Source organism: Lampetra planeri, chromosome 36 (assembly GCF_965212315.1).
Source record: "Lampetra planeri chromosome 36, kcLamPlan1.2.h2, whole genome shotgun sequence".
Lineage (NCBI taxonomy): Eukaryota > Metazoa > Chordata > Hyperoartia > Petromyzontiformes > Petromyzontidae > Lampetra > Lampetra planeri.
Genome location: NC_136142.1, coordinates 9,303,510 through 9,317,842, shown reverse-complemented (window position 1 = coordinate 9,317,842; position 14,333 = coordinate 9,303,510). Strand labels below are relative to the sequence as shown.

At 52.6% G+C, this 14,333-nt stretch overlaps 1 protein-coding gene across 1 annotated transcript in view; it reads left to right on the top strand.

Annotated features, from left to right (window-relative positions):
* The window catches only part of LOC144730625 (tumor protein p73-like), a 46,752-nt gene that overhangs the window by 16,617 nt on the left and 15,802 nt on the right, over window positions 1-14,333 (top strand). The window lies entirely within an intron of this gene.

The window sequence follows — 14,333 nt, the reverse complement described above, 5'->3', positions numbered from 1 at the left end:
AAAAGGCTCGAGAAGGCGGGCGGGGCCTAGGGCGGAGCGGCCCCGACCGAGAGGATATAAGGTGGGTCCCTGAGAGGGACCGGCGTCGCTGCATTCTACAAGCTGGAATCTCTACGTCTACAAGCTGAAGCTCTACGTCTACAAGCTGAAGCTCCACGTCTACAAGCTGAAGCTCTACGTCTTACGAGGCATCAACACGTGGCCGGGACCCGAGTGAGGGTCAGACCCTTCGTAGCTGTAACTCCTCCGTATAGGGTAGTTAGCTGGGTGGTCACCACCCTAGGCTGTATCTGGTAAAGGGACAGTTACCTCTTTGTGTTAACGTGTTGATGTTATGATAAATGTGTTGCCTCGAAAGAGGAACGTCTGTAACTCAGTTGGACTCACTACACGTGTGTGGGTGAGTGTATGGGTGAGTGTATGGGTGAGTGCACGGGTGAGTGCACGGGTGAGTGCACGGGTGAGTGTCTGGGTGAGTGCACGGGTGAGTGCGTGGGTGAGTGTGTGGGTGAGTGTATGGGTGAGTGCACGGGTGAGTGCAGGTTACACGGGTTAGTTAAACTATGAATGGTTGACTCTACTGGGGTGGATTTTTCAACCGGGGGGTGCGCGGACCGTTGGGGGAGGTTAAAGTGGCAACGTCCCAGGCGGGTAACGAGGTGATTTATAAACACGTGAAATTATATCGTACCTGAGAGTCATTGGGAGAATAATCACGTTATATGAATCGTGATTATATCGGTAAAATTTAAATCCACATGGTAACCGAGTACGATATAAAATACCTTAATAAACTCATTGATCGTAATAAAATGTGGGGGTCCCCCCCCCCCCCCCCCCGAGAGTAGCCAGCGAGCGTGAACAAACCACAAGACGCGTGCAGAGCGACGCGCTGCCACTTGTTGTTGTTGTTACCCAGCTAGCCAGGATGATACCTTGCAACATGGACGACTCGTTTAAAATAATGATGTTTATTCAATAATTTCGTGTGTTTCCTCAAAACCATGTAGGCTCAGGCAAGGGGGGGGAGGAGGTTATTCGCTTGAAACTAAAACCAACAAGGCGGTATTGCAGCAGCCACTACGAAATGTTGAGAGAACCAACCGCACCAACTTGCACTGCCTATGCATATTCTTAGGTTTTTTTCGGTAAAGTCACGTAGGTAAAGAAATTAAATTAAAATTAATAAAAGTAAAATAAAAAATAAAATAAAAATCACGACGTTTCGGAGGCAACACAAGTCTCCGTCTTCAGATGGAACCGTCACAGCCCGATAGCTGTATCAAGTAAGAGAAATTCCAAGAAAACCATCCTCCCACCCTCAACCAGTATATATACAAGACCGGTTTTCTTGAAATTTCTCGTACTTGATACAGCAATCGTGCTGTGACGGTTCCACCTGAAGACGGAGGCTTGTGTTGCCTCCAAAACGTCGTGATTTTTATTTTATTTTAATTTTACTTTTATTAATTTAAATTTTTTACCTACGTGACTTTACCAGAAAAAACCTAAGAATATGAATCCTTGCAGTCACGAAAGCTTCAAATCTAGAATTAACTGCCTATGCAGTTTGCATACCCCCCCCCCCCCCGCTGTTAGCGCCGATTCGGTTAGCGCTCACTTCTCCAGGCACAACGGCGCACGCCGAGCGCTAAGCGAGGTCTGCCTGGGGTTAAAGTGCCGACTCGTTGGGACCGTGCGGGGGGGGGGGTGCGTCCCGCGGGAAGTGGGCAGGGCGGGAGGGATTCAGGGCGGGAGGGAGGGAGGGAGAGAGGGAGAGAGGGCGGGAGGGAGGGCGGGAGGGAGAGAGGGAGGGAGAGAGGGCGGGAGGGAGAGAGGAGCCAAGGGAAGGAGGGGGGAGATGGGAGAGGAATGGAGAAACGAGAGCACGTGGGAAGGGGGGGGTCGGGAGAGATGAGATGGAGGGAGGCGGAGAAGGAGCGGGCACGCGGGGAGAAGGGAGAGGTTCGGAGTGGGGGGTGGTCACACGGAACCCACGTGGTTTACATGAGGCTTGAGCTGGTTTAGAGATCTGTAGGTGAGAGGGGGTGGTCATAGTGGGAGTGGTCACACGGAACCCACGTGGTATACATGAGGCTTGAGCTGGCTCAGAGAGTTATGTCCGTGCCAACATTCGTTACGGGAAATTCATTTTAACATTGGTTCACGTTGCTGTAACTATCTGCAGTGTTTACAACGAGCAGAAACCCGGGGAACTTCTGCGGCTAAAGGATAGCGAATATGTACCAGTGGGGAGATGTTAACTCCCTCGCCTGGTATGCAGCAGGTCGTGGCGTCGATCCCGACCCTGACGCCTGCTGCTGTGTATTTGGAGTTTGCGTCTCTCTCTCTCTCATCATCATCACGGTGGCTAGGAGATGTTAACTCCCTCGCCTGGTATGCAGCAGGTCGTGGCGTCGATCCCGACCCTGACGCCTGCTGCTGTGTATTTGGAGTTTGCGTCTCTCTCTCTCTCATCATCATCACGGTGGCTAGGAGATGTTAACTACCTCGCCTGGTATGCAGCAGGTCGTGGCGTCGATCCCGACCCTGACGCCTGCTGCTGTGTATTTGGAGTTTGCGTCTCTCTCTCTCATCATCATCACGGTGGCTAGGAGATGTTAACTACCTCGCCTAATATACAGGAGGTCGTGGGCCTTATACGGCCCGCGGGCCATATAAGGCCCGCGAAATCATTTGGTGTGGCCTTGCCAAAGCAACCGCAGGCAGGACTCGAAATTAAATAAATCTCGGAGCAAACCTGGAAAAGCAGTTGCGAGTAGCAACATCATCATCACCAGCAGCTAACATCGCACGCCTCGTCAAGAAGCAGTTACAGCCATCACATTAGGGGCGAGTTCATAAAATGTTTGACAAAATAATAACAGGCTAATTTTTAAGTTGATAATTTTGTATGGCCCGCGAATGATGTTATCAATATCCAAATGGCCCTTGGCAGAAGGAAGGTTCCCCACCCCCCCTGGTTTAGAGCATCTGGCCGCTATAGATGTCCACACAATGATAAGCCACTTCCATGCGCTGCCAATTGTGACAGCCAGTTCGCTTCTGCAACAACAACAAATAGCTATGCACGCTCAATGGGCCTCACCTGGTAAAATACAAATAAAAAAAAATTGTCGTAATACATCACATTGACAATGGAATCTCTAATGCTCTACACAGGCCGCGATAATTAGCATAAAGGTCACGTGACTGAAAATGCGCCAAGATTCCTGCTGCCCCACCCCAGCCCCGCCCCCCGCCCCACCTTCACCCCCCCCCACCCGCCCCGCCCCTCATCTCACCTGCTGCAGGATTTTTGTTTTGTTGCACCTGGGACCACGTGACCTTTGCCCCGGCTGCACCTGCCGCACGCGCCGCTCCCAGCGCCCTGGGGGGTGGAGGGGGGCGGGGCCAGGCGAGGGGGGCGGGGCTGTGGGCGTGGTCAGTGGCTGGGGGCGGAGTTCACGCCGCTTAAAGCGCGGGGCGAGAGGCGGCAAGAGGGGAAGGAGATTAGGGGAGTGGGGGGGGGTCGTAGGGGGAGGGGGGCAGGGGGGCAAGGGGAAGGGAGGCAGGGGGAGGTAGGCAGGGGGAGGGGGGCATGGGACAGGGGGGCAGGGGGAGGGGGGCAGGGGGAAGGGGCAGGGGGGCAGGGGGAGGGGGGCATGGGGCAGGGGGAGGGGGGCAGGGGGCAGGGGGAGGGGGGAATGGGGCAGGGGGAGGGGGGCAGGGGGAGGGGGGCATGGGGCAGGGGGAGGGGGCAGAGGGAGGTAGGCAGGGGGCAGGGGGAGGGGGGCATGGGGCAGGGGGGCAAGGGGGGGGAGGTAGGGGACAGGGGGCAGTGGGGGGGAGAGGTAGGGGACAGGGGGGCAGGGGGAGGGGGGCAGTGGGAGGGGGGCAGGGGGGGAGGGAGGCAGAGGGGGGCAGGGGGAGGGGGGCATGGGGCAGGGGGAGGGGGCAGGGGGAGGGGGGCAGTGGGAGGGGGGCAGGGGGCAGGGGGAGGGGGGCATGGGGCAGGGGGAGGGGGGAGGGGGGCAGGGGGAGGGGGGCAGGGGGCAGGGGGAGGGGGCAGGGGGAGGGGGGCAGGGCGTGATAAATTGGGACGCCAGGACTGGCCGCTGCTTCACAAGCACCACGACTCCGACACGCGCCGCGTCAATAACAACACGGAGCGCACGCGCGCGTGGGGGGCCTTCAAAGGGTGACATGCACACAGACGACGCTTCGGGCAGTGGCCCTTCTGCATAGCTCCGTCTCCACCACGTGGACGGAGGGAGGGAGAGAGTGATGAGTGAGTGACGGGTGTCAGAGTGATGAGTGAGTGATGGGGGGAGAGTTGGAGGAACGGAGGAGAGGAAGAGATGGGTAAGTGATGAGTGTTGGGTGAGTGTTGGTGAGTGTTGGGTGAGTATTGGGTGAATGTTGGGTGAGTGTTGAGTGAGTGATAGTGAGTCTCGGGTGAGTGTTGGGTGAGTGTTGGTGAGTACTGGGTGAGTGTTGGTGAGTACTGGGTGAGTGTTGGTGAGTGTTGGTGAGTGTTGGTGAGTGTTGGGTGAGTGTTGGTGAGTACTGGGTGAGTGTTGGTGAGTGTTGGTGAGTGTTGGTGAGTACTGGGTGAGTGTTGGTGAGTGTTGGTGAGTGTTGGGTGAGTGTTGGTGAGTGTTGGTGAGTGTTGGGTGAGTTTTGGTGAGTACTGGGTGAGTGTTGGTTGAGTGTTGGGTCAGTGTTGGTGAGTGTTGGTGAGTATTGGTGAGTGTTGGTGAGTACTGGGTGAGTGTTGGTGAGTGTTGGTGAGTGTTGGGTCAATGTTGGTGAGTGGTGGTGAGTGTTGGTGAGTACTGGGTGAGTGTTGGTGAGTACTGGGTGAGTGTTGGTGAGTGTTGGGTGAGTGTCGGTTAGTACTGAGTGAGTGTTGGTGAGTACTGGGTGAGTGATAGGTGAGTGTTGGTAACTGTTGGTGAGTGTTGGTGAGTGTTGGGTGAGTGTTGGTGAGTGTTGGTGAGTACTGGGTGAGTGTTGGGTGAGTGTTGGTGAGTGTTGAGTACTGGGTGAGTTTTGGTGAGTGTTGGGTGAGTGTTGGGTGAGTACTGGGTGAGTGTTGGTGAGTGTTGGGTGAGTGTTGGGTGAGTACTGGGTGAGTGTTGGTGAGTGTTGGGTGAGTACTGGGTGAGTGTTGGTGAATGTTGGGTGAGTGTTGGTGAGTGTTGAGTGAGTGTTGGGCAGTGTTGGATGAGTGTTGGTGAGGGTGAGTGTTGGTGAGTGTTGGGTGAGTGTTGGTGAGTACTGGGTGAGTGTTGGTGAGTGTTGGTGAGTATTGGGTGAGTGTTGGTGAGTGTTGGTGAGTTTTGGGTGAGTGTTGGTGAGTGTTGGGTGAGTGTTGGTGAGCGTTGGTGAGTACTGGGTGAGTGTTGGCGAGTTTTGGGTAAGTGTTGGTGAGTACTGGGTGAGTGTTGGTGAGTGTTGGATGAGTGTTGGGTGAGTGTTGGTGAGTGTTGGGTGAGTACTGGGTGAGTGTTGGTGAGTGTTGGGTGAGTGTTGGTGAGTATTGGGTGAGTGTTGGTGAGTGTTGGTGAGTATTGGGTGAGTGTTGGTGAATACTGGGTGAGTGTTGGATGAGTGTTGGATGAGTGTTGGTGAGTGTTTGGTGAGTGGTGGTGAGTGTCGGGTGAGTGTTGGTGAGTACTGAGTGAGTGTTGGTGAGTGTTGAGTGAGTGTTGAGTGAGTGTTGAGTGAGTGTTGGTGAGTGTTGAGTGAGTGTTGGGTGAGTGTTGGTGAGTGTTGGGTGAGTACTGGGTGAATGTTGGTGAGTGTTGGTGAGTACTGGGTGAGTGTTGAGTGAGTGTTGGTGAGTGTTGGGTGAGTGTTGAGTGAGTGTTGGATGAGTGTTGAGTGAGTACTGGGTGAGTGTTGGTGAGTGTTGGTGAGTGTTGAGTGAGTGTTGGTGAGTGTTGGGTGAGTTGAGTGAGTGTTGGATGAGTGTTGGTGAGTACTGGGTGAGTGTTGGTGAGTACTGGGTGAGTGTTGGTGAGTGTTGGTGAGTGTTGAGTGAGTGTTGGTGAGTACTGGGTGAGTGTTGAGTGAGTGTTGGATGAGTGTTGGTGAGTACTGGGTGAGTGTTGGTGAGTACTGGGTGAGTGTTGGTGAGTGTTGGTGAGTGTTGAGTGAGTGTTGGTGAGTACTGGGTGAGTGTTGAGTGAGTGTTGGATGAGTGTTGGTGAGTACTGGGTGAGTGTTGGTGAGTGTTGGATGAGTGTTGGGTGAGTGTTGGTGAGTGTTGGGTGAGTACTGGGTGAGTGTTGGTGAGTGTTGGGTGAGTGTTGGTGAGTATTGGGTGAGTGTTGGTGAGTGTTGGTGAGTATTGGGTGAGTGTTGGTGAATACTGGGTGAGTGTTGGATGAGTGTTGGATGAGTGTTGGTGAGTGTTTGGTGAGTGGTGGTGAGTGTCGGGTGAGTGTTGGTGAGTACTGAGTGAGTGTTGGTGAGTGTTGAGTGAGTGTTGAGTGAGTGTTGAGTGAGTGTTGGTGAGTGTTGAGTGAGTGTTGGGTGAGTGTTGGTGAGTGTTGGGTGAGTACTGGGTGAATGTTGGTGAGTGTTGGTGAGTACTGGGTGAGTGTTGAGTGAGTGTTGGTGAGTGTTGGGTGAGTGTTGAGTGAGTGTTGGATGAGTGTTGAGTGAGTACTGGGTGAGTGTTGGTGAGTGTTGGTGAGTGTTGAGTGAGTGTTGGTGAGTGTTGGGTGAGTTGAGTGAGTGTTGGATGAGTGTTGGTGAGTACTGGGTGAGTGTTGGTGAGTACTGGGTGAGTGTTGGTGAGTGTTGGTGAGTGTTGAGTGAGTGTTGGTGAGTACTGGGTGAGTGTTGAGTGAGTGTTGGATGAGTGTTGGTGAGTACTGGGTGAGTGTTGGTGAGTACTGGGTGAGTGTTGGTGAGTGTTGGTGAGTGTTGAGTGAGTGTTGGTGAGTACTGGGTGAGTGTTGAGTGAGTGTTGGATGAGTGTTGGTGAGTACTGGGTGAGTGTTGGTGAGTACTGGGTGAGTGTTGGTGAGTACTGGGTGAGTGTTGGTGAGTGTTGGATGAGTGAAGGCGACTGATTTATCTTTATACGCGGGGCAGGAGAAAGTGGTCTGTCCAGTTCCTGTGCTTGGAGGCGCTACTGAGACAGGTGACATCCCGGGGGGTGGGGGGGTGGGGGCTAGCGTGTGGGGGGGTACAGGTGTGTCATCCCCCTCGGGGGGGGGGGCGGGGACAGGTATAAAACAAATCCCAGAGAGACTCACAGATCAGAAGCTTGCGAATGCGCTGACACTCACTCCGAGCACGACTCCAGACATCCTGACACAGAAGAAGGAAGGCACTCACTCACTCCTCACTGTGTCACTCTCGCCGCGTGGCACAGAGTCGATGAGAGTGGCAGGGGAGAGAGCAGCAGCAAGTCAGGGTTAGGGGCTGAGGGCGGGTGAATGACAGAGAGCGAGTGGGTGAGTGGCAGAGGGTGCAGGGAGAGGCGAGCGTGAGGGTTTGGGGAAGAGTTGTTGGGGAGAGTTCATGAATTAGCGACACGGAGGAGATCCGCACGATGCTGTACGTGAGCAACACAAGCCAGGCGCAGTATGGAGGGGTAAGTGTCACACGTACACACACACACACCTACACACACACACCTACACACACCTACACACACACATGTACACACACACACCTACACACACACGTACACACACACCTACACACACACACCTACACACACACATGTACACACACACCTACACACACACACCTACACACACCTACACACACACATGTACACACACACACCTACACACACACGTACACACATGTACACACACACACATGTACACACAACTACACACACCTACACACACACATGTACACACACCTACACACACACGTACACACACCTACACACACACATGTACACACACCTACACACACCTACACACCCCTACACACACCTACACACACGTACACACACACACCTATACACATACATACACACACACGTACACATGCGTACACACATACACACACACACCTACACACACCTACACACACCTACACCCACACCTACACACATGCATACACACACACGTACACACACACGTACACACATACACACACGTACACACACACACACACCTACACACATACATACACACACGTACACACATGTACACACATGCACACATACGAACAAAGACAAAGATCCCCGTATAGCCTTCACAGCCTGTATGAGCAAGTTCTGTTTGCAAGCACCTATGAAGGCCGGCACGGCGCACGAGGGGGTGGGTGGCCAGCACCACGCCCGGCGATGTTTGCACACCGCGCCAGGTACTCATTTGAGGCTGAGTCGACCTAGGGGGGGGGCCAACGACACCGTCAGCGGTGTCGTTGGCCGTGATCGGGAATCGAACTCGGGTCTGCCAGGTTCGTGCCCGCAGCGCGCTCACCGCTGCGCCACCGCTCCCCCACACGCGTTGACTGATTCCACTCGCCACTGATGATAGCCGGGAATGGTCGGCGTGGAACTCGGGTCGGCGTGGAACTCGGGACGCCGGGTTCGCAGAACGATGCGCTAACCACTGCGCCACCGCTCCCTCAGGTATTACATGGAGCGCACACACAATACAGAGTGACACACACACACATGTATCTAAATGTATGTGCGTGTATCTATTTAGATACATATACATACTACACACAAAAGACAAAGATCCCCTGTATAACCTTAACAGTCTGTTGGGGCAAGTGCTGTTAGCGAGCACATATGAAGGGGTGGGTAGTCAACAACCACGACCGACCGCCTTTGTCTCCCTAGTGGCGATGTTTACACACCGCTACCAGGTACTCCTTTGAGGCCGAGTCGATCTAGGGGTAGCCGGGACCTATTCAAATAATCGTCAGCGGTGTTGGCCGTGAGCGGGTAATCGAACCCGGGTTCGGAGCGCAGCTTAGCGCTAACCGCTGCACCACCGCTCTAAATAAACCCACACGTATATACATAGCACACACACACGTGCACACACACACACGTGCACACACACGCACACATACACACGCACACATGCACACACACACGTGCACACACACACTACACACACACGTGCACACACACACGTGTACACACACACACGTGCACACACACACTACACACACACGTGCACACACACACGTGCACACACACACTACACACACACGTGCACACACACACGTGTACACACACACACGTGCACACACACACGTGTACACACACACACGTGCACACACACACTACACACACACGTGCACACACACGTGCACACACACGTGCACACACACGCACGTACACACACACACGTGCACACACACGTACCTGTGTGCGCACACGTGGTTCCTGTGCACAGGTATGCATGCATGGTTGTACTGTATAGGCATTATGTAGCAAAGACAAAGATCCCCCGTATGGCCTCAACAGACTGTTGGGGCAAGTGCTGTTAGCGAGTGGCACCGATTGGAGACCGGAACGGCACACGAGGGGGGTGGGTGGTCAACACCACGCCCGGCCGCCTTTGTCTCCCCAGCGGTGATGTTTAGACGCCACACCAGGCATGTATTCATTTGAGGCTGAGGCGATCTAGGGGAGCCCCAGGATTGGTTTCAGATTTTCGCCGCTCGTGTTGATGGCCGTGAGCGAGAATCGAACTCATACCCAGTACATATACGCACAGTACATATACACACAGTACACATACACACAGTACACATACACACAGTACACAGTACACATACACACAGTACACATACACACAGTACACATACACACAGTACACATACACACAGTACATATACACACAGTACATATACACACAGTACACACAGTAAATATACACACAGTACACACAGTACACACACAGTACATATACACACATAGTATACACAATATACACATAGTACATATACACAGTACATATACACATAGTATACAAACCGTACACACACAGTACACATACACAATTACACACAGCACACACACCGTATACACACACACACAAGCACCGTACACACATAGTATACACACATAGTATACACACATAGTATACACACACGCACGGTACACACACACACCGCACACACACACACGCCACGCACACACACACACACCATACACACACACACACACGCCGAACACACACACACGCACCGTACACACACACACGGTACACACACACGCACCGTACACACACACACACCGTACACACACGCACGGTACACACACACCGCAACACACCGTACACACACACCATACACACACACCGTACACACACACACCGTACGCACACACACACACACCGTACACACACACCATACACACACACCGTACGCACACACACACCGTACACACACACACAGTGACCACTCGTGTGAGCTCGAGGGTGACGAGGTGTTACCTGTATCGAGCTGTTCACACGTGCGCGCGTGACCCGCCTGGTATGTGTGTGTCTGTATGTATCTGCGTGTGTGTGTCTGTATGTATCTGCGTGTGTGTGTCTGTATGTATCTGCGTGTGTGTGTCTGTATGTATCTGCGTGTGTGTGTCTGTATGTATCTGCGTGTGTGTGTCTGTATGTATCTGCGTGTGTGTCTGTATGTATCTGCGTGTGTGTCTGTATGTATCTGCGTGTGTGTGTCTGTATGTATCTGCGTGTGTGTGTCTGTATGTATCTGCGTGTGTGTGTCTGTATGTATCTGCGTGTGTGTGTCTGTATGTATCTGCGTGTGTGTGTCTGTATGTATCTGCGTGTGTGTGTCTGTATGTATCTGCGTGTGTGTGTCTATGTATCTGCGTGTGTGTCTGCATGTATCTGCGTGTGTGTGTCTGTATGTATCTGCGTGTGTGTGTCTGCATGTATCTGCGTGTGTGTGTCTGTATGTATCTGCGTGTGTGTGTCTGTATGTATCTGCGTGTGTGTGTCTGCATGTATCTGCGTGGTCACTACGCTGTGTGTGTGTCTGTATGTATCTGCGTGGTCACTGCGCTGTGTGTGTGTCTGTATGTATCTGCGTGGTCACTGCGCTGTGTGTGTGTCTGTATGTATCTGCGTGTGTGTGTCTGTATGTATCTGCGTGTGTGTGTCTGTATGTATCTGCGTGTGTGTGTCTGTATGTATCTGCGTGTGTGTGTCTGTATGTATCTGCGTGTGTGTGTCTGCATGTATCTGCGTGTGTGTGTCTGTATGTATCTGCGTGTGTGTGTCTGCATGTATCTGCGTGTGTGTGTCTGTATGTATCTGCGTGTGTGTGTCTGTATGTATCTGCGTGTGTGTGTCTGCATGTATCTGCGTGTGTGTGTCTGTATGTATCTGCGTGTGTGTGTCTGCATGTATCTGCGTGTGTGTGTCTGTATGTATCTGCGTGTGTGTGTCTGTATGTATCTGCGTGTGTGTGTCTGCATGTATCTGCGTGGTCACTACGCTGTGTGTGTGTCTGTATGTATCTGCGTGGTCACTGCGCTGTGTGTGTGTCTGTATGTATCTGCGTGGTCACTGCGCTGTGTGTGTGTCTGTATGTATCTGCGTGGTCACTGCGCTGTGTGTGTGTCTGTATGTATCTGCGTGGTCACTGCGCTGTGTGTGTGTCTGTATGTATCTGCGTGGTCACTGCGCTGTGTGTGTGTCTGTATGTATCTGCGTGGTCACTACGCTGTGTGTGTGTCTGCATGTATCTGCGTGGTCACTACGCTGTGTGTGTGTCTGTATGTATCTGCGTGGTCACTGCGCTGTGTGTGTCTGTATGTATCTGCGTGGTCACTGCGCTGTGTGTGTGTCTGTATGTATCTGCGTGGTCACTACGCTGTGTGTGTGTCTGTATGTATCTGCGTGGTCACTGCGCTGTGTGTGTCTGTATGTATCTGCGTGGTCACTGCGCTGTGTGTGTGTCTGTATGTATCTGCGTGGTCACTACGCTGTGTGTGTGTCTGTATGTATCTGCGTGGTCACTGCGCTGTGTGTGTGTCTGTATGTATCTGCGTGGTCACTGCGCCGTATGTGTCTGTATGTATCTGCGTGGTCACTGCGCTGTGTGTGTGTCTGTATGTATCTGCGTGGTCACTGCGCTGTGTGTGTGTCTGTATGTATCTGCGTGGTCACTGCGCTGTGTGTGTGTCTGTATGTATCTGCGTGGTCACTGCGCTGTGTGTGTGTGTCTTTGTGTATCAGTGACGATTTCTTTATTGAGCCGGTCCTATGCCTTCCCCGAGGGTCGACTCAGCCTGAAATGAGTACCTGGTGCGTTGTGTTGAAATCTGCACTGGGGAGACAAAGGCGGTCGGGCGTGGTGCTGGCCACCCACCCCCTCGTGTGCCGTGCCGGCCTTCATACGTGCTAACAGCACCTGCCCCAACAGTCTGTTGAGCCTATACGGGGGATCTTTGTATCTATAGATATTGGGTGTATTTCCCCGTGTGTATGTATATATGTTGTGTATATACATTGTGTGCATACGTAGTGTGTGTGCTGTATATACATTATGTCAATATATTGTGTGATACGTGTGTGTGTGTACATTGTGCCAATACATCCCGCACCTACGATTAGCACGGTTGGCTACGTACGGTGCGAAAGAATTTCAACATACAGTACACACATGCAGCATGTGTGTTAGCTGTGTATATACAGCACTGTGTGTATACAGTTCGATTGTTACACTGCGTGATTGTGTATGGGTGTGTGGATGGTTGTGTGTGTGTGGGTGGTTGTGTGTGTGGATGGTTGTGTTTGTTACCTGTGTGTGTAGGTGTGTGTGTGTGTGTTACCTGTGTGTGTGGATGGTTGTGTGTGTGTGGGTGGTTGTGTGGGTAGGTGTGTGTGTGTTACCTGTGTGTGTAGGTGGTTGTGTGTGTGTGTGTTACCTGTGTGTGTGGGTGGTTGTGTGTGTGGATGGTTGTGTGTGCGGGTAGGTGTGTGTTACCTGTGTGTGTAGGTGGTTGTGTGTGTGTGTGTTACCTGTGTGTGTGGGTGGTTGTGTGTGAATGTTACCTGTGCGTGTAGCTGGGTGTGTGTGTGTGTGTAGGCGGGGTGACGGTGTAATGCTGTAATGCGTATGGGTGTGTGTGCATGCATGTAGGGAGTGTTAGGAGGGTGTGTTCGGGTGAGTGGGCGTGTGGCGGTGAGTGTATGCGGTTTGTGGAGGGTGTGGAGGGACAATGATTGCATGGTGGATGTATGCAATAGATGGTGTATGCGTGCATGATGTATGCTCTATGTGTTGTGTATGCTGCGTAGTGTGTGTATGATGCATGGTGTATGTGCGCATTGTGTGTGATGCGTTGTGTGTGGTGCATGGTGTATGTATGCATTGTGTATGATGCGTTGTGTATGCGTGATGCATGGTGTATGATACGTTGTGTGTGTATGATGCATGGTGTATGTATGCATTGTGTGTGATGCGTTGTGTGTGGTGCATGGTGTATGTATGCATTGTGTATGATGCGTTGTGTATGCGTGATGCATGGTGTATGCTACGTTGTGTGTGTATGATGCATGGTGTATGTACGCATTGTGTGTGATGCGTTGTGTGTGGTGCATGGTGTATGTATGCATTGTGTATGATGCGTTGTGTATGCGTGATGCATGGTGTATGATACGTTGTGTGTGTATGATGCATGGTGTATGTATGCATTGTGTACGTATGCATGGTGTGTGTATGCAAGGTGTGTGTATACTGTGCACCGTGTGTTGTGCATGTATGATGGTGTACAGTATACACAGATGCTATCGCCTAGGTGGTGTAGAATCGGTTACCGGTTTTCGGAACGGCTAACCGTTTTCGGTGGAGCCGTTCAATTCACGAACGCACACGAAGCGACACGGCCTCGGGTCACCCTCCATGCTCGACGATTCCAAAGATAAAAGTGCAGTCAGGCCCTGCCGAAGGGAATGGGGTGCATGCCCACACGCTGCCCCACCGCACGCAACTCACTCGCTTGCTGCTGCTGCTGTGTACAGGAGGTCGTGGGTTCGATCCCGACCCTGACGCCTGCTGCTGTAGATTTGGAGTTTGCGTCTCTCTCATCATCATCACAGTGGCTAGGAGATGTTAACTACCTTGCCTGGTATGCAGGAGTTCGTGGGTTCGATCCCGACCCTGACGCCTGCTGCTGTATAGTTGGAGTTTGCGGTGTCTCTCATCATCATCACGGTGGCTAGGAGATGTTAACTACCTCGCCTGGTGTACATGAGGTCGTGGGTTCGATCCCGACCCTGACGCCTGCTGCTGTATATTTGGAGTTTGCGGTGTCTCTCTCTCTCATCAACATCACGGTGGCTAGGAGATGTTAACTA